The sequence below is a fragment of the Bos indicus genome, chromosome 1 (assembly GCF_029378745.1).
Source record: "Bos indicus isolate NIAB-ARS_2022 breed Sahiwal x Tharparkar chromosome 1, NIAB-ARS_B.indTharparkar_mat_pri_1.0, whole genome shotgun sequence".
NCBI classification, from domain to species: domain Eukaryota; kingdom Metazoa; phylum Chordata; class Mammalia; order Artiodactyla; family Bovidae; genus Bos; species Bos indicus.
The window spans coordinates 22,983,163-23,010,765 of NC_091760.1; the positions used below are offsets into that span (position 1 = coordinate 22,983,163).

Consider the following 27,603-nt stretch of genomic DNA (forward strand, 5'->3'; position numbering starts at 1 on the left):
CAACTCACTCCAGAATTCTTGCCTGAGAAATCCTATGGACAGAGGAGCCTGGTGGGCTACAAAGCATGGGGTTGCAAAGAGTCAGCCATGACTTTGTGACTAAGAAACAACCGTGTTCACTCCATTTCAAAGGGTTGTGAGAGAAATATAACTCACTTAGCTTTTAAAATGAAGATTCTGTATGATTGTGCTCTTGTTCTAACCAGGATTCCATGCTTTAGAATCATTTAAGGTTCATTGCTGTTCTTAGTATAAAGCCCAATGGGAAAGATGGGTTTAAATTTTCCTGCCCCTGAAGACAACATCTATCATAGAAATAAAAAAAAACTAGTCCATCAGATTCATTTGCAAGAAATTGTTAAGTGTGAAGTGTGGTCTGAGTTTTTCCTTCGTAAGTTTTTCTACATGTTCCTGACAAGTCCATCAAGTTCAGGCTTCCATTTGATGACTTTAAATGGTGGGAATACTTATTTTTAATCAGCACTCTTTGCCTTATGTGTGGCAGAATCCAACGAAAACTACTTTAAACAAAGTGGGGGCTTTAGAAGACCCAGCAGTAGAAATGCAGCTACATTTGAGGCAGAACTCGAAATAGAGACCTGCCAGCCTTAGGACTGTGTGGCTCTTGCCCCTTTGATGTTCTGGGTTATGCTTTATTTCTTTCTCTCTCTCTTATTGTTTCAACTTTTCTCTTCCATATGACTAGACGTGTGGTTACTGATAGTTGGCCTCTTAGTTTCATACCGCATAGTTTTATGTCCCTAAAGAATGACTGTCAGCTCTAGTTGAAGGATGTATTGTGATTTCTCCTTTGTATCAGGCACTCAGCTTTATAAGTTTGACCAAGAAGATGAAGCCTGGGGTAGGAAATATGATGATGTCATCTTGAGTCTAGTGTTTACTACTGGGCCAACCCACTGTTGCTCTAGAACAGTCTATGATAACCTCATAAATGCAGTGAGGAAAACAGGCAATTCCCAGATGAGAAAGCTGGACAGATAACACATATGTATTGATTATAGTTAACTCCTTGCCTATACATAATAATAGAGCCTTGTCTCTCTTTGACAATAGTAACTGAGATATGAGAAGTTTAATTTTTTGTGCCAAATGGAGATGAACACTCATAAGGAAAAGAAAATCATCCCATTAAATACATATTTTGGAATACATACTTTTTATGCTCCAGATTGTGGTGGATTATAACCTGATGGGTATAATATTCAGTCCCAAGTCTACTGGACGTATGCAGATTCTTTTATAAAATACCTTTATTTATACCAGGGCTTCCCTGGTAGCTCACCTGGTAAAGAATCCTCCCACAGTGCAGGAGACCCCAGTTTGATTCCTGGGTTGGGAAGATCCCCTAGAGAAGGGATAAGCTACCCACTCCAGTATTCTTAGGCTTCCCTGGTGGCTCAGATGGTAAAAAATCTGCCTGCAATGTGGGAGACCTTGGTTCGATCCCTGAGTTGGGAAGATGCCCGGGAGAAGGGCTAGGCTACCCACTCCAGTATTCTTGCCTGGAGAATCCGAATGGACAGAGGAGCCTGGCGGGCTACAGTCCATGGGGTCACAAAGAGTTGGATGTGACTGAACAATTATCACAGCAAGTACTTTCCCTGTAAATGAATGTGTGTATTTTTGTTTTGTTTTGTTTTTAGCATTATTTATATATGTGTTTGGCTGTGTTGGGTCTTCATTGCTGCATGCAGGATCTTCACTGTGGCATGTGAAATCTTTCATCGTGGCACTCAGGCTTCTCTCTAGTTGTGGCACTCAGGCTCAGTAGTTGCCCCAGGGCCTGTGGAATCCTGGTTCCCTAACTGGAAAAAGAACCCTCCTCTCTTTCATTGGAAGGCAGATTTCTTAACTACTGGACCACCAAGGAAGTCTCCTGGATGTATGGATCTTTAATAATACATTAAAATCAAGGGGTTCAGAAGGCACATGTGTGCGCTCAGTCATGTCTCACTCTTTGCAGCCCCATGGACTGTGTCCCACTAGGCTCTTCCTTCCATGGAATTTTCTGGGCAAGAATACTGGAGTGGGGTGCTGTTTCCTACTCCAGGAGATCTTCCCTACCCAGGGATCGAACCTGTGTCTCCTGCATCGGCAGGCAGATTCTTTACTACTAGCACAACCTGGAAAGCCCCAGATATTGTAGTGATAGCAATTAAATTCTGGGAAATTGCAAATGTAACTGAATAATTAAGAAACAAGACTGGGAACAAGAGAAAATGACAGAATTGAATAAGAAAAAAATTGGGATTAATTCAATAAGATAGATTGGTCGGTTGGAAGTTAACGAGTCTTTTATGAATGCTGGAAAGTGGTATGAACTTGTAGTTTGAGTCTGAGGGGAACCAGGCTACGACGGATATTTTTTGCTTGGCCCCCTCCCCACCCAGGACACATCCTTCCCTCTTTGCTCAGTCTGTGCCCTGAGTGTCTGCTTCCTGCTAACAGCTGCTCCCAGGCTGCTTTCCTGGCTGGCCTGTGTTTGGGTTCTACCACCTGCAGACTGACTCACTGGATAGATTAGGGAGCAAGAGGAGAGAGAGGGGTCAGGGCTTTCTTCCCTGCTCCCTTCATGAGGCATCCTTTGCAGATGCAGGGGGACAGGGAGGAGGCTCCACTCAAAGCTCTGGCTTTACTGACCTGTGACAAAGCTCCTTCCTCCCCTTGCCCCTTCAGCCCTGAGAGGGGAGGGAAGAAAGAGGGGTTACACGTAACAGCTTCTGTCCGTCTCGAGTCTCTGGTGTGTAATCTTTCCTTTTTTGTTTTCTTTCCTCTGCTCATACTTGTATTCCAAGTTTCCTTCATTAAAATCTATTCATCTGAACTACTGAGGGTAACTTATTTTTGTGGCTGGAACCCCAACATTTACAAGTGAGGGAACTTAATATATGTATGTGTATGGTGCTAAGTCGCTTTAGTCGTATCTATTTGAGACCCCATGGACTATAGCCCACCAGGCTCCTCTGTCCATAGGATTCTCCAGGCAAGACTACTGGAGTGGGTTTCCATGCCCTCCTCTGAGAGATTTCCCAACCCAGGGATTGAACCGGTGTCTTTTATGTCTCCTGCATTGGGAGGTGGATTCTTTACCACTTGTACCACCTGGGAAATGCTTATATATGTATATATAGAAATGTATATAATACACACGGACTTCCTTGGTGGCCCAGTGGCTAAGACTCTGATCTCCCATTGCAGAGGGCCCGGGTTCAATCCCTAACCAGGGAACTAGATCGCACATGCCTCAGTTAAAGATCCCATGGGCCACAACTGAGACTTAGTGCAGCCAAAATAAATAAATCGATATTTTAAAAAATAATAATAAAACAAAACCAAAGACTTTGTCTTAAAAAGAAACATATATAGAAAGATTTTGTATACATATATTGTTTTACTTCTGGAGAGATTTATTTCAGAAACTGGCTTTTGTGGTTTTGTTGTTGGTTAGTTCCTGGATTGTATCTGACACTTTGCAACCCCATGGACTGTAGCCCACCATCTTCCTCTATCCATGAGATTTCCAAGGCAAGAATACTGGAGTGGGTTGCTATTTCCTTCTCCATGGGATCTTCCCAACTCAGGAACTGAACCCAAGTCTCCTGCCCTGGTAGGTGGATTCAAGTTAGTGAGTGAGATACGAGTTAGTGACTAAGTGACAACAATAAAGATATAGAAGAGGCAAAAGGTAGAAGGATTCTTTCCCAAATCACTGTCCAAATACGATGTGAATTTGACAAAGCTTCATACTTTGCTCACTGTGGCTTTTTGGTACTCAAGGCTATTGTCAGTGCTTGACCACAGAGGAAGGTTAACATGGAAGTTCAATTCCTGCCAAGTTCCCTGATGACTGGACTGACAGGAAAGGTGGGCACCCAGCACTTGACACTTCATCGTACCCTGCTCTCGAGAGGCTTATAATTTTGTGAAGGGGAGCGATCATAGTTCACAAAGGATCAGAGAGCGAGGATGTGGCGCCTGCACTGCTATTTCTGTTTAGTGCATTTTTCTCTCTCTGGAGTTTCTCATGGGCCCGGCCGTCATCTGGCGTGTGTCCAGGGTTGCTTTATTTTTTCACTCTTTCTTGCCATAGAGGTCATGTGTTGTAATTTGGACTTCGGTCTACAGTTCATGTTACAGCACAGGCTGTAAATTCAGTCAACAAGCCTTTGTTGAACAGAGAGTACTTTAAGCATTGTGTGAAGAACCCTGAACTAAGTATTTTAATTGGGAAGGGTCACTGACTAATACAACATTTCTAATCTTTATGGGCTCCGGATTGTGCTGTCTGTCAGTGCTGGGTAGGGTGGAAGAAGTTTGCGGGCCAAGGCCTGGCAAAGTTTCAGACAAGCCTGAGACAAGGCTCTTCGGCCCACGTGGGGCTGAAATCCCAGGTGGGCCACAGAGATGAAGGCCACAGGAAGCGACTGAGCCAGAGACTCAGGAAACAAACACAGAGCAGTTATAATTAGCAAGGGACAGATGTTAGGTAAGGAAGTGGGTTTAAGGACCAGGAAATGCAAAAACAGTAAGGACTTTCCAGTCTCGGGGATGGTGATGCGGGTAGCATCTGAAATCCATGTAAGCCTGACTAACTGGAGATTTAGAAGATAAGAACTCCCCCTGGTCTGGGGATTGAGGGGCAGAGAACAGATTCTATCCTCGGCTTCCTTTATGACCCTCTCGGCATCACTCAATTCTAAATGGAGACTATGTTTTGTTCAGAACATTTTAGATGAATTTGTTTGTAACTTGTCTGAACTCTGACTGTGGCTTATACCCTGTCAGACCCCTTAAGACATTTTTCTTTCTGAAATAGCAGATGTTTCTGAAGTAGGTTATGCTGTCACTCACAGGCTCACTGAGATAATGAATCTCAAAACACCAAGCAGTGGGATTTCCTTGTAGTTAAGACTCCACACTCCCAATGCAGGGGGCACAGGTTCCATTCTTGGTCTGGGAATCAAGATCCCACATGTCACTGGGTGTCGCCCCAAACAAAAAACAAACCAAAACAAAAACCCACCAAGCGATGTGCCTGCCATGGGGTGCTGGTGATGTTGTTCAGTCGCTAAGTTATGTCTAGCTCTTTGCAACCCCATGGACGTTAGCCTGTCAGGCTCCTTTGTCCGTGGGATTTTCCAGGCAAAAATACTGGAGTGGGCTGCCATTTCCTTCTCCAGGGGATCTTCCTGGACCAGGGATCAAACCCATGTTTCCTGCATTGGTAGGCAGATTCTTTACCCTGAGACACCAGGGAAGCCCCGCCAGGTAGTGAGTACTCAGTAAATGGCAGTGATTTTGACCATTCAGTCATGTGATTGCCATTTCTTTTTGTACTGCTTGCCCTGCAGTGTCCATCACATGAGAGTCAAATGCTTGTGCCTCACACAAACCTCTTAATTATTTTGAAAAAAAAAAAAAAAAATGAACATGAAATTGTCATTTCATCCTAACATTGGATTCTAGACAAATTCATCTCTCTTTTTTTTTGACCTAAGCATACACCATAAATGCTTCTAATTTCTTTAGCTAATTTTAGATGTAAGCAAGCCTCTGTTTCTTCATTCTCAAACCTTTCAAAAGGCAAGTACATGATGTTGCTCTAACTAGTCATCATCAATTTAAAGGCTGGATCAGTGGAAATCCCCATGCTTGTAGAGCTGATGAGAGCTGGTCAGATTTTAGTGCCCAGAATTTGTTTGGTACTGCCCTCAGATTTTTTTTTTTTTTAACGCAAGCAGTATCCTGACATGAAGACAAAGTTCACTTGACTGAATTCCTGGAATCTCTTTTGGTTCCTTTTTTAAAAAATATAGACACTGTGTTAGAAACTGGACAAACTTCAAGAACAGTTGCTATTTTTATAAACATAGTATGTGTCCTCATCCATCTCTGCTGTTTCACACCTTATTTCCTTCAGAACTCTCAGATAAATGCCATCTGGCCCGCGTGATTTGTTGCACTCTGCTTTCTTCGATTGCAGCATGCCTTCTTCATTGGAAACTCTAATCTCTGTCTCTCTTGTGAAAAAGCATTCTCAGAAATGTGAGTTTCCCCATCATTTCCTAGAGTTCCATGCTGCCAAGGAAGCAAACAAAAACCCTCTTTGCATTTGTGTTCCTCTGACATTATCATTCCTTCCTGACCAACCACAATATCACATCTAGTGGTTTATATGCCAGTGAGTCTGATATGTGTTCAAGCTGCATTTCTCATTCGTATGTCTGCCTTTTATTCACCAAAGCCTTCACTTTCTTCTTGTGGAAGTGGTTCTGTTCAGTCATTTCTGGGGGCTGTATTCTTTGATATATTCAGGTCTTTTCTGCTGGTTGTCTGTTTTTAATGAACAGTTAAATTCTTTGGATTGATGTTTTGGGCAAGAAGAACTAATGAATGATTGAGCTCCCTTTGGCCATCCGAGTCCGTGATTCTGGAACTTTTTCACTCACATACTTAAAAAAATAATAATTAATTAATTAAATTGGCTGCACAGTGTCTTAATTGCAGCACCCAGGATCTCCACTGCATCAAGTGGGATCCTTCATGGCAGAGCACGGGCTCTCTAGTTGCAGTGGGCGGGCTCAGCCACTGTGCGGCATGTAGGATCCTGGAACCCCAGTTTGGGATGGAATTTTGGTCTCCTGCACTGCAAGGTCGATTCCTAAACCCTGGACACCAGGGAAGTCACCCACATACTTTTACTGCTTCTTTCCAAATTATCTTGATTAAAATGCAAATAGCACCGCTGGTAGTTTTTGCTTTGCAAAGCTAAATCATTTGGTTTTGGATTTTGGCCTTGCTTCTTCTCAGTGGCAAGTTGTTGGCTGCATTAACTTCAGTTTTCGTATTTGCAGAATGGGAATAGTAAAATTATCTAACCCTCAAAGTACTTATGATAATTAATATTCTTTGGACATTATGAGTTAATAGACATAATATGCCTAGAAGGTGCCTGACACTTTATAAGTGTGTAACAACTGTTAGGACTGTGTTATTATCCTTGACTCAATGGACGTCAGATTAGTCACAATATCAAATACCACCTGTCACAGAACTGAAGTCTAGATAAAGGATAGTGTAGTGTCATGATGAGAAAGAAAAAACACTTAATATAACTATGAATAGGAATCAGATATATCTCACAATATTATTGGGGAGAAACATGTAAACTTAAAAAAAATGCATGGAAAAGCCATTATTTATGGTACTGATTGGTAGTAAGTTTTTCTAATAATCTTGTCATTAATATCCTGAGTAAAAAGATATAGGCTTAAATAATTATTTGGACGAGGACATTTCTCCTCCACTCCATGGTGACCATATATTCTCCTGAGCAAATCATTCTACTTAGTAGTTCTTTCTGATAGGATAAATAAATAAATGCAACATTTTGGCCTCAAGTAAAGAATTTTGCCGCTTGGAGACCTGGAAGCTCACAAAAAGGCGTCATGCATCATTTTTGTTGCTGTTGCTGTTTAGTCACTAAGTCATAGTTACCTGAGTCTATTTTTAACCACTCTCCTGGCATGGGATCTCTGGTCACATGGAGCCTCGTATCTTCAGTATTTTATTTTAATTGAAGTATAATTAAGGTACAATATTATGTTAGTTTCAGGTATATAGCACAGTGACCCAACATTCAAATGCATTATAAAATGATCACCATGTCACGTCTAGTAACCGTCCAGTGAGTGTAACCATCTGTCATTATACACAGTTATGACAGTATTGCTGACTATGTTCCTTATACTGTATGTTACACCCTTTGTTGTTGTTTTTGTTTAGTAGCTAAGCCATATCCAACTCTTTACAACCCCATGGACTGTAGCCCTTCAGGCTTCTCTGTCTATGAGATTTCCCCAGCAAGAATACTGGAGTTGGTTGTCATGCCCTCCTGCAAGGGATCTTCCCAACCCAGGTATTGAACCCTCAAACCTGTGTCTCCTGCTTGGCAGGGGGATTCTTTACTGCTGAGCCATGAGGGAAGCCTCATGTTATATCCTTGTGACTTATTTATTTTTAATTGAAAGCTTGTGTCTCTTAATTTCCTCCACCAGTTTCATCCAGCCTCTCACCCTTCTTCCCTCTGGCAATCACTGAATTTCTTTCTGTGACTCTAAGTCTGTTTCTGTCTTATCTTGTTTATCTGCTTGTTTTGCTTTTTAGATTCCACACATAAGTATGACAGTTCACCATTTATCTTTCTCTCTCTGACCTGTTTCATTTAGCACAATATCCCCCTGGATGTTGAAAATGGCACAATTTTGTTCTTATTATGTCTAAGTAATATTCCAGTGTGGGGGATGTGTGTGTGTGTGTGTGTGAGACCTCTTTATCCACTTATCTATGAAAGGACAGCATGTAGGTTGCTTCCATATCTTGGTTATCATAATGTTGCAATGAACAAAAGGGTGTATATATCTTTTTCGATTACTGTTTTTGTTTTCTTTGGAAAAATATCCGGTAGTGAAATTGCAGGATTGAATGGTAGTTCTAATTTTAAATGTTTTGAGGAATATCCATACTGTTATCCATAGAGGCTGCAGTAATTTACACTTCCACCAGCAGTATACAAGGGTACCCTTTTCTCCACATCCTCCCCAACACTTGCTATTTGTGGTCTTTTTGATAATAGCCATTCTGACAGAGGTAAGGTAAGATCTCATTGTGGCTTTGATTTGTATTTCAAGTTTGTATTTGTATTTGACTTGTATTTCCCTGATGATTAGTGATGTTGAGTGTCTTTTCACATGCCAACTCTCTTCTTTGAAGAAATGTCTATCCAGGTTCTCTACCCACTTTTTAAATCTGATTGTTTGGTTTTTGCTATTGAGTTATACAATTTGGATATTCACTCCTTATTAGATATAGCTGGTGTCTGTAGTCTTGAAGGTTGAGGTCATCCTAATGTGGAGAGAGTGAGGGATGAGGACTTGGAGCCTCTGTACTTGCCTCAAGTGCATTCATTTAAGTTCTACAACTTGTTTTCTGATGGGCCAGTCATTATGAGGATAATCCATGGACTCTGATTCATAAATTATTTATGTGTATATATATTTAGTCAAATATATATAACCAAATATTTGTTATTTGTTGCTTAGTCACTCAGTTGTGTCCGACTCTTTTGCAACTCTATGGACTGTAGTCCGCCAGGTTCCTCTGTACATGGATTCTTCCAGGCAAGAATACTGCAGTGGATTGCCATTTCCGTCTCCAATAATCAAGTATACCTAATACAAGAATATACAATAAAAAGGATATAAACCAAAGGTGTCAGTCTGGGTGCAGTCTAGGTTAATCCCACAATTGGTTTAGATTTCTGAGCTAAGCTGGGCTGCCCAGTATTATTCCAAGGCTGAGCTAATGAAATCTTTTCCTTGTGATTGGGAATATGAGGCTAATAACTTTTGGGGCAATCTCTCCAATTATTTCAATATAAGGCTTCTTTGTTTGATCTAAAGGACCCCTAATTTGCTTGAAGTGTAAATTAGCCCATATCTATTTGCAATTAAAAGGTGACTTGAATGATTGCTTTTACGAGTTATTTATTATAAAGCACATCGTTTCCCTGCTTTAATTTGTGTCTCTTTCTTATGTTGATGATGAGTGGGTGACCATGAGCGTTTAATGCTTGGCTGGGTCAGAAATCTTGAAGTCTTTTGCAATGCCAATTTTGAAAGCTTCTATATTAGGAATGGGAAGATGTTGCTTCCACAACCCCTTTATGGGAATATAACCAGAATTAATATTGTAATTAAACACTGTATTTTAGGTTTGCACTGGTGGCTAAACATCACGGGAGCAGATGTTCTTACAATGTTTAGAAACTACACTACTTGATGTGTCAGGCTCTAAGGAAAGCAGAGATGTCTAAATACCATGGCTCAAACAGTCCAGAAATATCAGAGTAACTGGGTGGATAAGCACAAAGTTACCAAGAGCCTCAGATCCTTCCCATCTTCTTGCTGTGCTCACTGCCAGGGCACATTTAATCCTTCCAACAATCTTATGAAGAAGGAATTTGCATTCCCACCATATTAAAGAAGGAAATGATAGAAATTTAGGTTCAGAAAGGTTTCATGTCTTGCTGAAGGTCAAAGAGATAGCAAGTGGCAGGGACAAGCTTGGAATCCAGATATGATTTTAGAGCCAAATTCTAGAATACCAGATTCTAGTGCTCTGGCCCACAGATAACACAGGCACCTCCAAAGCTAGGGGAGAGTTTTTTCTTGTTTTTCAACATTTTTTCTTTCCCTCACCCCCACCCTTCCTCTCACTCCTTCAAACCACCCCTCACTCTCCCCACACACATGCTTCCCCACAAAGAATCCTATGTGGCAACCCGGGAGCATTTCTACAGAAGATGATAGTACACAAGGAGGACTATGCACAGAGACCCGAGACCCAGAGCAGGGACCTAGAGAGCAAGCAGCCTTAGGGAAGCAGCCAGGGAAAATGACTATCAACTGGCTTGTTTCTGAACATACATGGACTCTCCCTGGGGCTTTGTGGAAATAGTCACAGAAGATGTTAAGAGGGAATCCAAGTTCCTAAGTGATTTGAATGTTACAGGTGATGTGACCTTATTGGCCCTCGTATGCTGATGGAGTTCAGAACCACCCAGCTACACCACTAATTGTCACAGACGGTGCATTCCCTGAACCTCCCCCAAGCTTTCTAGGTCTCCAAAATGGAGGGGCTGCATGAGATAATCCTCTTATTTATTTTTTTAAACTGCGTATAAGGACTTCCCTAGTAAAGATGGTAAAGAATCTGCCTGCAATGCAGGGGACCTGGGTTTGATTCTTGGGTCAGGAAGATTGCCCTGGAGAAGGGATATTTTTAAAAAATCTTAAGTATATGTATTTGATTTTACTTTTTAATATTTATTCAGCTGCACTGTGTCTTAGTTGCGGCACCCAAGACCTTCCATCTTCTTGCCATATGAAGGATCTTTAGTTGAGCTTTACAAACTCAGATACAAATGTGGGATCTAGTTCCCTAACCGCAGATTGAACTTGGGCCCCCTGCATTGGGTACATGGAGTCTTAGCCACTAGACTGCCAGGGAAGTCTCCCTAAAATTTATTTTAGCTTTAAGAAGCTATGAGCATATAATTTAGTTTCAACCCAACTTGGGAGGGGAGGAGCAAATGCATTGATACTGAACATGATTCTGTGAAGAGGACCCCAAGGCCAACGTGAGGGCAGGAAAGAACAAACGGAAAGTGACGTGGCTCAGGACTAAGCAACCATCTAGAAAGGTCACAATTTTGAAACACTGTGAGTCAATGTTTGTTTCCATTTCTTTAACTAGAAAATCCTAACATAACCAAGGAAGTCGTGATTGTAATCCTTTTTCCTGGGGCCACTTGCTCTGGCCTGGTGTCTCTTACTTCTATAATTGGCTCAGGCTCCTGGGTCTCCAACCACTGGAAGATGAATATGAAATAAACCTAACAGGAAGTTATTATTCTCTCTCCTCAGTGATGAATATCATGGGAGTCTTTCTAGATGTTAAATAAATAATGGAGTTATTTATATGATCATATTTTTATTGTCCATCTGTCTATCCTTTTATTCATTCATTCAACAAGCATTCACATAGCATTTACTATGTATTAAACACTCTGCTGGATACTGGAGAAAGGGGATCCAGAAAAATGACACATTTTCTGCCCTTGGGAGTCTAAGAATCCAGTCGGTGGCAGGCAAAGAGCTAGTTTAAGCCAATGTGCTAACTGCTACAATTGAGCAGTGAATTAAGTTGTGTGCATCACAGAGCAGAAGCACTTTATAAAACCAAGGCGACTAGTAAAGGCATTCAGGAAAAGACGAGCCTGAGTTGGATCTTAAAGTACAAATATGAATTACCTGGAGGAACAAGAGCAGAGGTATTCCTAAAAACAGACCCATAGGAAGATATGGGAAGGGTTTGCATGGCACACTCTGGGAATAGCAAGCAGTTTTGCATGAGTCGAGCACACACGTTATTAATAAGGAAGAAGAAAAAGACGGGACCATTTTGTGTTGAGGCTGATGTAATATGTTGACTGGCCAAGACTTTATCCTGAGGATAACAGAGAACTGTTAAATCAGTTCAGATGGGTAAATGACTTATTCTTCAAGAGAATTATGAAAATAAATTATCCTCAAATTAACAGTCCATTTGTGACTTCTGGATGTCAATGTCATTGACAATTCCTGGATGCATTTAAGAGAATCTTCCTGTACACTGGCCCATATTCTTCAGTTCTTATCATCACAGATTTCCCCAGGAGCGTTTTAATACCCTAATGACCCTGCCCTACCTCAGTTCAATTAATTCAAAATATCTAGGCCTGGGACCCAGACATCAAGAATATTTTAAAGTTCTCAGGGGATAGCAAAGCACAGCAAAAGTGGAAACTGTTGTGCTAATGGTGTCCTGCAAAGCCAGCAGGACTCTGTAAATTCAGTCTGTCATAGACCCTGTTGAGTCTCAGCTCATCTTTGCTATCCGTTAAGGTATACACTAAATCCTGTCAGGTTTCATTCTATGTTTTTAAAGAAGAAGTTCCCAGGGAATTGCATGGGAATTCTCTCTCTCAGTTTGATTGTAATTTATTGTTGGAGGCAGCAAAATTAACTGCACATTTCAGTATAGTGAGATAGTTACTCTGATGTCACCGCCTGCGTATATTGCTATGGAAGGGACACTTGCATTCAGAGAAGTAGAAGGAGGTGAGATGTGAAGGAAGAGCAGTATTGAGGCAGAGCACAGAGTCCCGGGAATCAAGGGCAAACGAGGTCTTCCAGGAGGACTGATCAGAAAGTGCAAGGCAAGAAAGCATGAAAAAGTGTGGCAAAGACCCAGGGTTCTCATGGCTCCTCGTTCATACCACTTGTAGAATATGCCTCACAGTGCTGTGTAGGGTTGATTTCACATGGATCTAGTCCTATTTCTCTCCTATGAGAACATTTAGGATAAGTATGTCCAGAACACAACATGGTCTTACCATATAATAGCCTCATAAAATGAAGTGGTTTGTAGGAAAAGAAAAAAAAAATATATATGGAATTCAGTCAGACAGAAGGTTGAAAACAACTAGTTCAAATAAAGAGTCATGACTTAAAGAAGAAGAAACATAAATATTCATGGAAATATATTCACAAGATAAATTGAAACCAGAAGTTATTCTCACGAGTGTAACACCTGCCTAAGTGAGCAATGTCCACATGCCCTTCACCTTCTATTTAATACCTGATTTTTCCCTGGACACTTCTAAATGCAGTGATTTGCTCTTGGTCAACATCCTAATCAATATGATCATGTCTCTCAAATTTCATCCTTTACTTTGAAGTCACCCTTTGACTCATAAGGAATTTCCACCCTTCCTTACAGCTGTTGAGAGGGGAGTCCTCACAAGAGGAAGTAGCCCCAAATGCTCTCCCCACTTCCTTCCTGGCATGTCACTCCTGGGTCTGGGTCATCCAGCTGCATCCAGGAGTCCCAGAGGATGTTGTGAAAATTACATACAGTGTAAATGGTCTAGGTCACAACTTCTTTGGAGCCGTATCTTCTAGTTTTCACATTAAAATTAATCAGAAAGTCCAAGAACTTAACAGACATTTGTTGAAACTGGCATCAGTGAAAAATATTTACTATGAATGTATTCATTGCATATCATTTCAAGGTTCTCACTATTTTCTGTAGTTTTCTCATTAGACAGGTACAAAAATTATTAAGGTAGACAAGCAAGTGGTATTATCTTCATTTTGTTAAATTGTGACAAAGGTGCTTTCTTAAAAGATTTTGGAACAGATATTCATTCCCAGATTGGGCTTTTTTTTTAATCAAAGCACCCATAAAGGGTGTGCACTGAAAAAGAAAATGGACACATACATCATTTGCTTTATTAGAAAAGAACACTTAGGGGTTGCATGCAATAACAACCTAATATGATGGTGGTTCAGGAAGCTTTTCTAAGCTAGCTAATTGGATTGGGTTAATATTCAGCTGACTTTTCCATACTTTTTTTTCTCAAAATCTTTGGCATTTAAAGTTGTCAAAATAATACTTGAAGCAATAAAAACAACCTTTAACAATCTATCTCAAATAGGATAGTGTTTACATGTCAATCCCCAACTCCCTGTCTATCTCTCCACCCCGCTTCACCCCACCCCATAACCATAAGTTCCTTCTTCAAGTCTGTAAGTCTGTTTCTGCTTTGTAAATAAGTTCATTTTTATTCACTCTTTTTTTAGATTCTGCACATATGTTATATAATATGATATTTCTCTTTCTCTGTCTGACTTACTTCCTAAATTTGCCACTATTACTTTAAGAAAGCTAGTCTTACACTTATTAAATAAATCTAGTCATGCCTTGACATGTGCAAGATTTTCTGGAATTTTTTTTTCTTAATATTTTTGATCTGCGGTTGGTTGAATCTAAAGATGTGGAACCAGGGATATGGAGGGTTGGCTGTACATATTTAAGCCTGTACAGCTGTCCTTTTGGCTTCATGTTTGAGCTTTAACATTCTGAAAATTTCAAATATAGTCTACCCATGGTTCCCATGAGGTTCATTGTGTTGATTCAACCATTTCTTTATTTTTTCCACATCCCCCACCATTTTCAGCAAACATCTCTTAATTCCTCAGTCCTTTAAATCTTTCTGATTTAAACCACACTTGAACTCCTGTTTGAGCAAAACAAGCAAACAAATAAAAAATGGTGTAAAATTAGTTGTAGAAATTGCCTTAAGATAAGACTGTAAACAGAATTATTTTTAAATGTCTTAGGTTTATCTTTTCCAGATATGCCAATCTCAGGGCAGAGATCGGTTAGGAAAGAGCTTTTGTGACTGCTCTTTCTCTGAGATTCAAAAAATAAAATAAATTCTGATGCTCAATTCCAAGACAAGTGATAAAGATCAAAGACTCATTTTATTACAATATTTTTATTTTTATTGAACAGATTCACTTTGTATCTTGGCTTGCATTTGGAATGTTTACCTTTTAATAAGTGATCTGTTTAAATGTGGATCAGAGAACAAGGGTTTCTGTTTTACAGTTCAACTTTTGACCTTGGGGGATGAATGGGTGGAGGCTAAGAGGAAAAGTCCACTGTGTTTTTTCTGAACTTTTTACCCTTAAAAAAAATGAGCAAGTTTAAAGTTCACACAGTGCACAAGAGGTCTCCACTGGGGATTTCTGGTATTATTAACTTCCTGACCTCAGATAATTAAAAAGAAAGAGCAGAGCCACCTCAGACTATGACTCAACTTTGAACTTTTAACCTTCCAAGTAAAGGATTTAAATTGTAAATGGTAGACCTTGGAAGCTTTCTTATTGCTATTAACTTCTTTCATCCCTTGTCATGAAGTTATAATTTAGGCCAAAAGCAGAGCCCAATCTTTCCTTTTTATTTACTTAACCTCCTTTAGCAGAAAAGACTGAGAACACCACTTACCTAGAAATGACAGGTATTCTGATGAAAGAAGTTAGACTCAAAGGGTCATTGAATTTTGGAACTAGAAGCCACCCTAGATGGTCTATCCGGGCTCCTCAGCTGTGAAGAGAATAGAGAACCAGGGAGGCCCAAGAATTCCTTACCCTCAGGCACGTCACGGGAGAACAGAAGAGCTTCCCTGATTCAGTAGCTGTGTTTGCTTCTGTTGTAGAGGGATTCAAGCATGATTGGGGGTAAGAAATATTTCCCTAGGTAGCATAGGGGTCTAGAGAATCTGCGACTTTTATTTTTATGTTAAAATTCATAAAGTGATATGGTTGCCTGCTCAGGGAGAGGGAAGGATGGGGGGAAAGGATAGTTAGGGAGTTTGGGATGGTCATGTACACACTGATATATTTAAAATGCATAACCAATAAGGACCTACTGTATAGCACAGGGAATTGTGCTCAATGTTATGTGGCAGCCTGGATGGGAGGGGGTTTGGGAGAATGGATGCATGCATATGTATGGCTGAGTCCCTTTGCTGTTCACCTGAAACTATCAAAATATAGCTAATTGGCTATACCCCAGTGAGAATCCCAGGGACTGGGGAGGGAGGCGGGCCTGGTGGGCTGCCGTCTATGGGGTGGCATAGAGTTGGACATGACTGAAGTGACTTAGCAGCAGCAGCAGCAGCAGCAATAAAATAAAAAATTAAAAAAGATAAAAATCATAAAATGGAAACACACACACACACACACACACACACTAGTTAGAGAGGCCAGAGGCCCGTGTTCTTCATAATTGTTTTGTGTAAGCTTGAAAACTTATTTAACTTTCCCAAGTCGTGATTTGCTTGGTTGTCAGATGGAATGTAGTTGGGAGGCGGTAATAAGTCCGTAAGACTCCTTTGTGTTATGACATTTTTTGGTTCAATGGCATCTCAGCCTTAAGAATTCCTGCTACGTTCATGTGTAAACACTGTATAGATACACAATTCTCAGCAACAGCTGGGTTTTCTTAACACAGAGGGCAGGGCCTATATGGTTGTGATTTTTGGGTGATTGGTTACATGATGCTGGGTTTGGCATTGAAGATGAGGCTCTCCTTGCTTTAAGAAAAGACAAAAATCTCAAAGGAAAAGTGGGAATATCATGTAATGAGACGTAAGGACCAGGGAAAAGAACAAAAGAACCAGGACAAAGAAAGGAGGGAAGACCTGGAGAATAGGCATTAGAAAGGAGGGCAAGAAAGACATGGAAGCCCCCTCAGTTGGATGGGGGCTCAGCCGGTGCTTATGCTTCTGAGAAAGCCCACAAGGATGTTGCGAATCTGGGGGAGCCACATGCTCTTCACACCAAAGCTGAGACAGGCAGCTCTTGCTGGTGCCCTTACAACACACCGCGTGTAACAGAGCCAGTCATCCCGGGGGCCGCTCTTCCATCCTGCTATTTGCTAACACCTTTATTGCCTCCAGTTAGTTACTCACACCGCTCTCATTCCCATCTGTCAAGGAGAGCTCCCTTCCAACATTCTGTCCTTCTTTGCTTCTACAGAAGAGATCCTCCTGGTGTGATTGCAAACCTCAGAGCTGATACAGAGCTTCGAGATGAGGCAAGTTTGGAGTGGGGTGAGCAATGATTTTCTCATTTCCTGGTTCCAAGAAGCAAGGGGGATGTGACTGTAAGATCCTTCCTGAAGCCCTCCTGCTGAGATAGCTGTAGAGGGGAGAAGGGAATGAGAGCACCATGGCTGGCTGGCTAGAGACCTGTCTGTTCAGGCCCTCTATAACCAGGGCCTGGGGTCACTGCCTGGATAAAGTGTCAACAGCTGTAATTGACTCTGATCACGTCACAGACATTTACCCACCCAGCTCTCCCGCTAGCACTAACCTACTTCTGCTTCACGACTTCCTCTGTTCTTCTCCCTCCTCCTAGGGCCGGACAAGGCAGGTGATTACTATTTAAGCAAGAGATGGCACTAATATGAATATCTCTGGTCAGGTGATTGATGTCACAGACCAGTGGGCTGCAAATAACTCTGCTTCGGGGTTTTTGGTGGGCAAAATTACCCAGTTGTTTTCCCTGCTCGGTAAGGCCCATACATTCACTTAATTCTTGCCACATTCCTGTGGAGATGTCCGGTGTGCCTTCATGTTAACCTCAAGATCCCCTGAGGAGGGAGGTCACAGGTCACCAAGCAGAGCAGGGACTGTCATCATAAAACAAGTCATATTGCCTCACTGACACTTTGATCAACATCTAGAAAGGAAAGAAATAAGGGCTGGGTTTTGTCTGCCACCTACTTCTGCCTACAATGGAAAACATCACAATGCAAAGAAGAAATGTTGTACTTGTGAAATTAAAAAAAAATGTTTATGCCTCTATTCTCAGTGATGGGCTAGAGCAAATTACTGATGGCTCAATTCAGGGTGATGATGATAATGTTTGTTAAAATTTACTCATTTTTCTTTTTTAAAAGTATCTGTACCTTAAGGCAACAGAAGAAGAACAGAGAGTCAAGCACAACCCAGAGTTCCAGTGCCAAATGAGTCAGTATGTGAATTATCTGCAGTGAAGACTCACCTCAAGACAAGCCCAAAGACCCCCCTGCAGGTAGGAGAGTCCGAGTGCTGTGACGTGTGGCCAAGCCCCACACCCCATTTCTGAGCTGCTGCAGCCACACTTGAGGTCAGTGGGAGGGCAGTGGGCACTAAATACCTTTGCTGCCTCTCCCAACAATCCTAACTCAGCTGACAAACGAAGACCTTGCTCCCAGAGGCAGTGGAAGCCTGATGGATTCTCTACAGCTGCCTATTGTCTCTGGCAATATGACCTCTTTTGGCATGATTGTTTGAATTGATGATAACATTTTTTTTTTAAGTTCTTACTGAAGTTTTTACTCTTAAAAAAAAAAGAGCAAAAATGAACAAGAGTAAAGTTCACCCAGCACACAAGAGGTCTCCCAAAAAGTCCTTGTTCTCTGTCTTCTTTCTCTATACATTTAGAAAAAAAAAATAGATCTGCATTTATCTGTCTGATATTTTTCCTTTGGTTGGAGGCACCCCGCTGGCAAGCAGAAGTCATCTTTGGTGATTAAGTAGAATATCTACCCAAGTGCCAGGAGCTCCAGAAACCTTAATGGCACTTTGGCAAGCATGGCAGCAGTAATTGTACAGCAGGTACAATGGATGGGGGATGTTGGGAGTGCAAAGAGCTGTAATCTTCTCCCTTCTTTCCCCCAGCAGCTCTGAAAAAAGTGGACTAGGATCTAAATTAGGTGTTCTTTTAGATTACAATTTGTCACACCTAGTGCAAGTGACATCTTCAGGCTGCCAGATTCCAGCTGGAAATTTGCTGGTGTTTAGAGATGGCAGTTGGCTCATTGATTCATTGAATTGGTCATCCAAATAACATGGATCATGCCCATCAAACAGATCTGTCAGTCTTTGGACACAGAGATCGTTGGATGATCCCTGAGATATAAAAGAGTAAGCTTGGGATTATCACCGCTAAATGACTGTTTATTACGGACTTCTAGGCATAGGGCATACCCTAGATGTTTTCCGACCTTTACCTTTGATAGAGTATTGAAAACTAGATTTGATGTTCCTTGTGAAGGATTAAAGAAACTGGTTCATCATACCCCCAAGAGGAAAATTAGGAGTTTCCCCCACAAATTTATAGCAGCCATATAGGTGGACCTTCTTCTCATCTCCCTCGCACTGCCTTGAGTTGAGGGAAATGGAGTTGGGCTAAAGTTGTGCTAATTTATGTACTGCGTGCATGCTAAGTCACTTCGGTTGTGTCCGACTCTTTGTGACCCCTGCACTGTAGCCCTCCAGGCTCCTCTGTCCATGGGATTCTTCCGAGAATACTGGAGCGGGTTGCCATGCCCTTCTCTAAGGGATCTTCCTGACCCAGAGATCGAACCTGTGTCTTCTATACCTCCTGCATTGGCAAGTGGGTTCTTTACCACTAGCACCACCTACAAATGCAAGGCATCATATGGATAAAAGATCAATTGAACATGGGCCATCCTTGACCTAAAGGGAGAAAAACCTTTTCACATGTAATTGCAATATAAGGATAATTCTGGTAACAGTGGTATGAGAAAATGGACAGTCTATGGTAAGTTGTTTATAAGATCCCAGAAAGAAAAGTTATTTCCTGAATATAAAAAGATAGATATAAACATAAGTTAAAGATAGTAATATAGAGTTTTTAAAAATGCAGGCACTGCTTTGTAAATGTTAGAAAACAATTGAGACAAGAATTCTAAAAATTGAGCAAGCAAGATGGATTAAGCTAATATAGTAAATAGTAATTCCTTAGACTCTTGAAAATGGTAGTGTTTGAAGTTTGCTTTTTTTTTTATTAAAGATTACAGGAAACTAGAGGCTTTTGGGTAATGTTTAAGTCATTGGGAATTGATCTGACATTTAATGGCAGAACGTTGACTGTCTAAGGTCAATGGGTCAGGTCACCTCCATTACCTAACCTTAGCTGGTCTCTCTTTCCATGACATATCAGAGTATTGATCTGGGTTATTATGTGAGGTTGGGCATGGAGTTCTCTATCTTTATTTTAAACTTCTTAAAAAACAGAGTCTAACATATTATATCCTGCCATGATTTGCATTTTTATGTGATCCCACTGAAGGGGTGTGCTCTGTCTCTTATTTGTCCTTCAACTTTGCCTGTACTCCCTTGACAAAACTTGAGTCTTCTTCTGACACTCTCTACCCAATGTCCATTCACTGGGGGTCTTTCTTAGCATTCTGTAGGCTTTTATTTTATGTTTTGCCTTCAAACTTCATTGATCCTCCAAACTTCAGTGATGCTACAAGAAGTGTAGTCAGTTTTGATGTTCACTGAGCTGTGATACTGACTCGAATAAAATTTGCTATCTATATTGATAAACCTGCCTTTACATTTCAGACCCATTTTCAACAGAAGTGTCCTAGCTTAACTGTGATATATATTCAACCCTTACTTATATACTTTCTGTTTGGACTCTGTTTGAAGATTGCTTTTTTTCAGTCTATCTGTTAGTCATGTTTTATCTGAATGTGGAAATGCTGGGCATTGGCTTCATAGGTTCACACTCAGTCTTAGATTTGAACAATGAAGGAATGATATTTTTTATATTGAAGTATAGTTGATTTACAATGTTTTGGTATACGGCAAACTGATTCATTTATGTGTACATATATATATATGTGTGTGTGTGTGTGTCTGTGTGTATATATATGTATATATATATTCTTTTTCACATCCTTTTCCATTATAGGTTACTACAAGATATTGAAAATAGTTTCCTATGATGTACAGTAGGAGCTTGTTGCTTATTTACTTTATATACAGTAGTGCATATCTGTTAATCCCCAACTCCAAATCCATCCCTCCCTCCCACCCCGCTATTTGACAACCACAAGTGAGTTCTCTGTGTTTGTGCATCTATTTCTGTTTCATAAATAAGTTCATTTGTATCATATTTTAGATTCCACATGTAAATGATATCATGTGGTATTTGTCTTTGTCTGACTTTACTTAGTATGATAATCTCTGCTGCTGCTGCTGCTAAGTCACTTCAGTCGTGTCCGACTCTGTGCGACTCCAGAGACGGCAGCCCACCAGCCTCCCCTATCCCTGGGATTCTCCAGGGAAGAACACTGGAGTAGGTTGCCATTTCCTTCTCCAATGCATGAAAGTGAAAAGTGAAAGTGAAGTTGCTCAGTCATGTCTGACTCCTAGCGACCCCATGGACTGCAGCACCCCAGGCCCCTCCGTCCATGGGATTTTCCAGGCAAGAGTACTGGAGTGGGGTGCCATTGATAATCTCTAGGTCCATCCATATTGCTGAAAATGGTGTTATTTTTTTATTTTTTATAACTGAGTAATAGTCCAATGAAAGAATAATTTAATTTAATTTCTAACACTAAAATATAGTGTTAGACTAAATATAGACTAAAATATGTTAGTATTAGACACTAAAAATATAAATATTTTTATCTTTTCCAAACAGCTTTCAGATATATTTTCTTATTTTACTCTCATAACTCATCTAGGAAATAAGAGTATACACTAATTTATGAGATCAAGAAAATACATTGTCATTACAGATGAATAATATATAGGAATACTTTGCTCTGCAAAGGGCCCAGAACAATTGATTCTTGAACCTGCATCTTACCCTGTGCTGTGCTCACACTCTCTGTTGTGTTCAACTCTTTGTGACCCCATGGACTGTAGCCCACCAGGCTCCTCTGTCCGTGGGATTTCCCGAGCAAGACAACTGAAGTGGTGCCTTTCCCGCTTCAGGGATCTTCCCGACCCAGGGATCGAACCTGTGTTTCTTACATCTCCTGCATTGGCAGGAGCCAATGGGCAAAGGGCCCAGAACAATTGATTCTTGAACCTGCATCTTACCCTGTGCCGTGCTCACACTCTCTGCTGTGTTCAACTCTTTGTGACCCTATGGACTGTAGCCCACCGGGCTCCTCTGTCCATAGGATTTCCCAAGACTACTGAAGTGGTGCCTTTCCCGCTTCAGGGATCTTCCCGACCCAGGGATTGAACCTACGTTGCTTACATCTCCTGCATTGGCAGGTGGGTTCTTCATCACTAGTGCCACCTAGAAAGGTGTGGTTGAGATTACAAGTTGTCCACCCCAATCTGCGCTCCACTGCTTCTGAAGTAAGATCATGTCATAATTGGGATGAAGCGTTCCAGCCAACGACTGTATTTTCCTGCTTCCTCTGCCGCTGGTTGTGACCCTAACACTAAGCTCTCTCCAGAGAGTGTGAGCAAAAGTGATAGATGCCACTCAAGACTTGCCTTGAAAACTTGCACGCTCACTTCTACAGCTTTTATTTTTCTTTCCCATGGACAGGATGGACCTTAAGAACCACATGTTGAAGATGGAAGGATTAGTCTCATTCGGGGTGGGGTTCCTGCATGACTGAGTGGAGCGGGGTCTCCCCACTATCTCCTTTCCCTCTCAGATTGTTAGTTAAAAGATAAATTCACTTGTATTTTATTTCAACCACTACATTTTCAGGGATATTTGTTTAGTAGTTTAAATAATATGGACAGCTACTTGATCTGACTAGGAAAAACTTCAAGAGCATTTAGGTCAGGGCTGATGATGAGACTGAAAATGATCAAGTCCTGACTTTTCACCCTCTCTCCATCATATATTTGATGGGGAGGAAAAAGGTTAGGAGCACAGGAGAGAAGGATGAAAGATAGGTAGGTCAAAGGTGAGGGAGGCAGTGTAGGGCAAGAGTTGAACTACCGAGATGTTTTCACTTCCTCAGAAATGAGTGAACTAAAAACGTTTTTTTGAACCAAAGAGGGAGGCAGCTGGGGGAAGTACGGAGCTGGAGATTGGGTTTAGCAGATGTAAGTTTATCGAATGGATAAACAACAAAGCCCTTCTGTATAGGCATCTATATTCAATATCCCATGATAAACCATAATGGAAAAGAATATATTTGTGAGTCACTTTGTGACAGAAATTAATAAAGCATTATAAATCAGCTATAATTCAATTAAAAATTTTAATTGAACAGAAACACCCCCCCACCACCTTTTTAAAAAAATACATATAGTCTTCATTGAGTATTCTAAACTCATGGGATCTTACCAGCTAATAAATTCTAAATTCCTTGTGTTTGATTCACTCTTTGTTCCAGTGAGTCAAACACCAAGAATTTAGCCAGGGTTCTAAAATAAGCACTAGGAGAGCAGTCGCACTGGATTGCTAGTGTTGCAGAAAGTAACCTTCACGATCACTTCTTAAGTCTTTTCCAGTCAAATTGTGCCTTTTTTCTGTAACATGTGTCACTTAGATTTTATCTTAGTAGGTCATCTCAAAAGTCTCGCGTGCTAGAATCCAGAGAAATAGAGAGATAAGCATCACCAACACTTATTGTTGATACAACTACTTAATATCGTCCAGAGATTGCTCACACAAATGCATTCACATGAGAACAGGGCCAGATAGAGACTTTAAAGGGCTCTCACAGGTGAAACCATGGGGGCAGTATGTGCCTTAACCCACAGTCATCACTGCCCTAATAGTATCTGACCTGAACCTGGCAGAGCTTCAGAAAAAGCCATGTGTTCAGGCTAAAACGAGAATGAGAAAAAAGGAGAACGTTGCTCTTTTCTAATGTGGTAAATAGGGCATGAAAGTTTTATAGTTTGCTAGTAGAACCAGTTTTACAAGTTTCCTATTTACCCATAGGGCTTACTTAGCCTTAAGGGGGAAAACGATGTTTTTAGTCAGAAAATGCCTGAAGATTTTTGGTAGAATGTTTGAATTTGGTACACAGAATGAAGAGCTAGATTAAAGTTGTTATGTCTACATTTATTGGGACAAAGTGGAAACTAGAATTATTGCATTAAAATTTTGTGCATGTGTGCCATGCTTCCCATGTCTGTTTTTGGCAAGGGGAAGTGAAAAAGAAGGCTTCTTATGTGTCCCCTTAAACTCTGTAGACTTAGCGGGGCCCAAACCCTCTCCATTGAAAATCTGAATATAACTTCACAGCTGGCCTTCCCTATTCAGGGCTCTGCATCCACAAACTCAGCCAGCATGGATCATGTAGCACTGTGGTAGTGGCTTAGTTGCTAAGTCATGTCCTATTTCTTGTGAACCCCATGGACTGTAGCCCACCAGGCTTCTCTGTACCAAGGATTTTCTAGGCAAGAATACCGGAAAGGGTTGCCATTTCCTTCTCCAAGGATCTTCCCAACACAGGGATCAAACCTGGGTCTCCTGCATTGCAGGCAGATTCTTTACCAACTGAGCTACTGTAGTACTGTAGTACGTATTTATTTTTAAAAAAGATCCATTCATAAGTGGACCCGTACAGCTCAAACCTGTGTTGTTCAAGGGTCAACTGTATTACTTTGGTAGAATCCTCAGATTGTTCATTTTAAATATTAAGAAGTGATTATTCATTTAATGGAGCCGGGTCTTTGACTTTTCTCGGTTTGGAGAAGAAATAACTTTAAGAAATTCCCCACCAGGTATCAATATGTGTGCCCCTCTGGGTGAGTGTGTGAGAGAAAGACAATGACAGAGAAATGACACAGAGAGAGGAGACAGAAACCATGATGTCTTAAGGTAATAAAATCACCTGCAAAGCTGTTGAACAATAGTATATTTGCACATCAAGTTTCTTTTTCCTTCAAGTTTCAGTATCACTCAGCTGAGTTGACTTCTCAGTATGTCTGCTCTTGCCGACAGTTCTGAGGAGAGAGCAGAGCAAGAGACAGACGAGGAGAAAAGGACTCTATGTATGTTTATACGTACAGTTCATCTTATTCATTCCTCTGTGTTCATTCAGTTAGTGGGAAGAACTCTCATATCAGTTCTTTCCTTTAACAACTTCTCTGTTTTGACGAAGATGAATCAACGTCAGCTTTTTGTGACCCTTAGGGAAATATTCTATATCTAGTGATGAAATTGATTTTATTAAAGCTAGTGTGAAATCTCTGATTCCCCAGGAAGACAATTATATTTTTCCTCACTGAAGATTGAATCAGAAAAAAATAACCTGAATAAATATTATATTCAATTTTAAAAGATATAAATAGAGAGTATGCAGGGATTATCTTTAAACTTCAAGCTGGGAACTAAATACACTTACACATTGACCTAGAGGAGCCTGGTGAGCTGCAGTCCATGGCATTGCAGAGTCGGACACGACTAAGCAACACCAGTATTTTACATATTCTTAATTGAGAATAGTGATAAAATTTATAAAGACTCACTAATAGAGTGTTATCTGCTCATAAATTTCATTACACTTAAATAACATTTTTTTCTGAATCAGGAACAAAGTGTCTTTCTTCCTTCCTTTGTTTGAGGAGCTAAAATAAGTTTTTGTCCTTAACTTTTATCTTAAAGCTCTGCCTATGCAGCTCATAGCCGGTTTTACAAGATATCTTTAGGTCTTCTTCCACAAGGACCTCTCTGATATTTAGAGCCAATCCTGGCAGGAGTTTTGAAGTTTTAAAACAATCACAAAGTTTTCTTGTTTCAAATGATTCTCCAGGACTGTGAGAACTCAGGTATGCTGGAAAGGTACTTGAAAAGAACAAGAAGTTCAAGATGGCTTTGTTCTATTCAAATTAGAGTAGCTGCTTTACTGCTACAAATATTTTCTCCCCCAGTAAAAGCTGTTTCTCTGTGTTTTTCCCCATCCCCCAAACTTAGCATTTTAGATCACACATGCACACAAGAAATGTAGCAGTCCTATCAACAAGTAGTCCATATTTTTGTTAAGTAAACTGGGGAAATTAGAACTGATTTCTTATTACTGAAAAGATGCTGTTGTCAGAATAAATGACTGCTTGAGCAAGAAGGGGAAATTCAGCCGCTTGTCACCCCCCGCCCCATCTCTCAGGGCAAGGCTGCATTCAGGCTAAAAATGAAAGGCTGACCAGTTGAAAATGAAGAGTCTTTATATATTCTTTGGGACTCAATTCTTATTTCATTGTCTCCTAGGAAGGAGACTGTGTTTTCCCTCCCAAGCAACGAGCAGCAGAGGGTATCTTTTCTTGGACAAGCTGAAATTTGTCTCCTTGTCAGAGGACACGGACGAGGTCAGAGAAGACGTCTGCCTCCCAGAACCAAAGTGCAGAAATGGTGATTCTGGTTCATGACAAGAATGACGAGTTCTCATCGGCAGAGCAATCTAGCAAGACACCATCTTGCTCACTGGACCATAAATTGCAGCTTTGATTTAAAAATTATATACAGGACTTTTTGAGGCATGCCAAGGACCCCTTTCCCATTTTAGTGTCACCAGTGGTTAGTTTGCTTATTACATGTGACATCATTTTTTAAGAGCCACGAAACTATGCAAAGAATAGAAAGACCATAATATGGTCCAAGGGGATACCACTGCTCAAAAAGCAAAAATGCCAGTGGATTAAACATGTCCTCTGCATGGGCAGAGGGGCCCTGTGGGCTACCGTCCATGGCGTCACAAAGAGTCAGACATGACTGAGTGACTAACACACTGCAGGGATTAAAAATAGTAAACTATTTGAAACCGAAGGAATGTGATTGGAATATTTCTACATGTCTTTTCGCTCAAACTTTTTATTTTGAAAAATTGAAAATGTACAGAAAATTGCAAGTACATGCATATGTCCTTAATGTTGGTGGTGTTGTTTAGTCACTCAGTCATTTCCAACTCTTTTTACAACCCCGTGGACTGTAACCTACCAGGCTCCTCTGTCCATGGGATTCTCCAGGCAAGAATCCCACTGGAGTGGGTTGCCATGCCCTCCTCCAGGGGATCTCCCTGACCCAGGGATTGAATCGCATCTCCTGCAATGTCTCCTGCATTGCCAGGCAGGTTCTTTACCACTGCTGCTGCTGCTAAGTCACTTCAGTCGTGTCCAACTCTGTGCGACCCCAGAGATGGCAGCCCACCAGGCGCCCCCTTCCCTGGGGGCGTTCCAGGGAAGAACACTGGAGTGGGTTGCCATTTCCTTCTCCAATGCATGAAAGTGAAATGTGAAAGTGAAGTTGCTCAGTCGTGTCTGACTCTTAGCTACCCCATGGACTGCAGCCTACCAGGCTCCTCCGTCCATGGGATTTGCCAGGCAAGAGTACTGGAGTGGGGTGTCATTGCCTTCTCTTTACCACTAAGCCACCAGAAAAGATACAAATAGGGTATCCTCTATCCATAGTGGCTATTTGGCACTTGGAAGCGACTAGTCCATTCTGAGCTGTCCTGTTCTATATGCCTTTCTAAAATTAAATACTTCCTAGAGTTTTCTGAAAAGTGAGTAGAATCTTGGCCCCTAAACCAAGCAGATAAAAATTATATATATATGTATAACATATTACATATGCACAAATATACATGGATTTATATTAATAAATATAAAGAACATGTATATGTGTATCTCTGAGTACATATGTTTCTCCATGGATCTAGTCTTCATTTTCAGTAAATCACTGAGGAAAAGGTGATTGTTTAGAAAGGCAGGATGAAAGGGTAGTCATTCAGCTTTTAAAATGTTATTCATATTTCTCCTAATGAGTAAATCAAAGCTTTATGATAGTTTTATTTATTCTCACATGAAGTATATAATAAAGTAGAAATAACAGACTA

General features: G+C 40.8%; 1 protein-coding gene across 2 annotated transcripts in view; it reads left to right on the plus strand.

The window, feature by feature from the left end:
• LOC139176037 (mothers against decapentaplegic homolog 7-like) overlaps positions 1–27,603 on the plus strand; it is a 211,195-nt gene that overhangs the window by 170,424 nt on the left and 13,168 nt on the right. The window contains exons 4-5 of one of the 2 annotated variants that reach the window (XR_011565857.1): positions 17,013–17,086; positions 17,938–18,071. The gene's annotated coding sequence lies outside the window, so the exon portion shown is untranslated. The remainder of the gene's footprint in view (positions 1–17,012; positions 17,087–17,937; positions 18,072–27,603) is intronic. The other variant, XR_011565858.1, reaches the window with a different exon arrangement.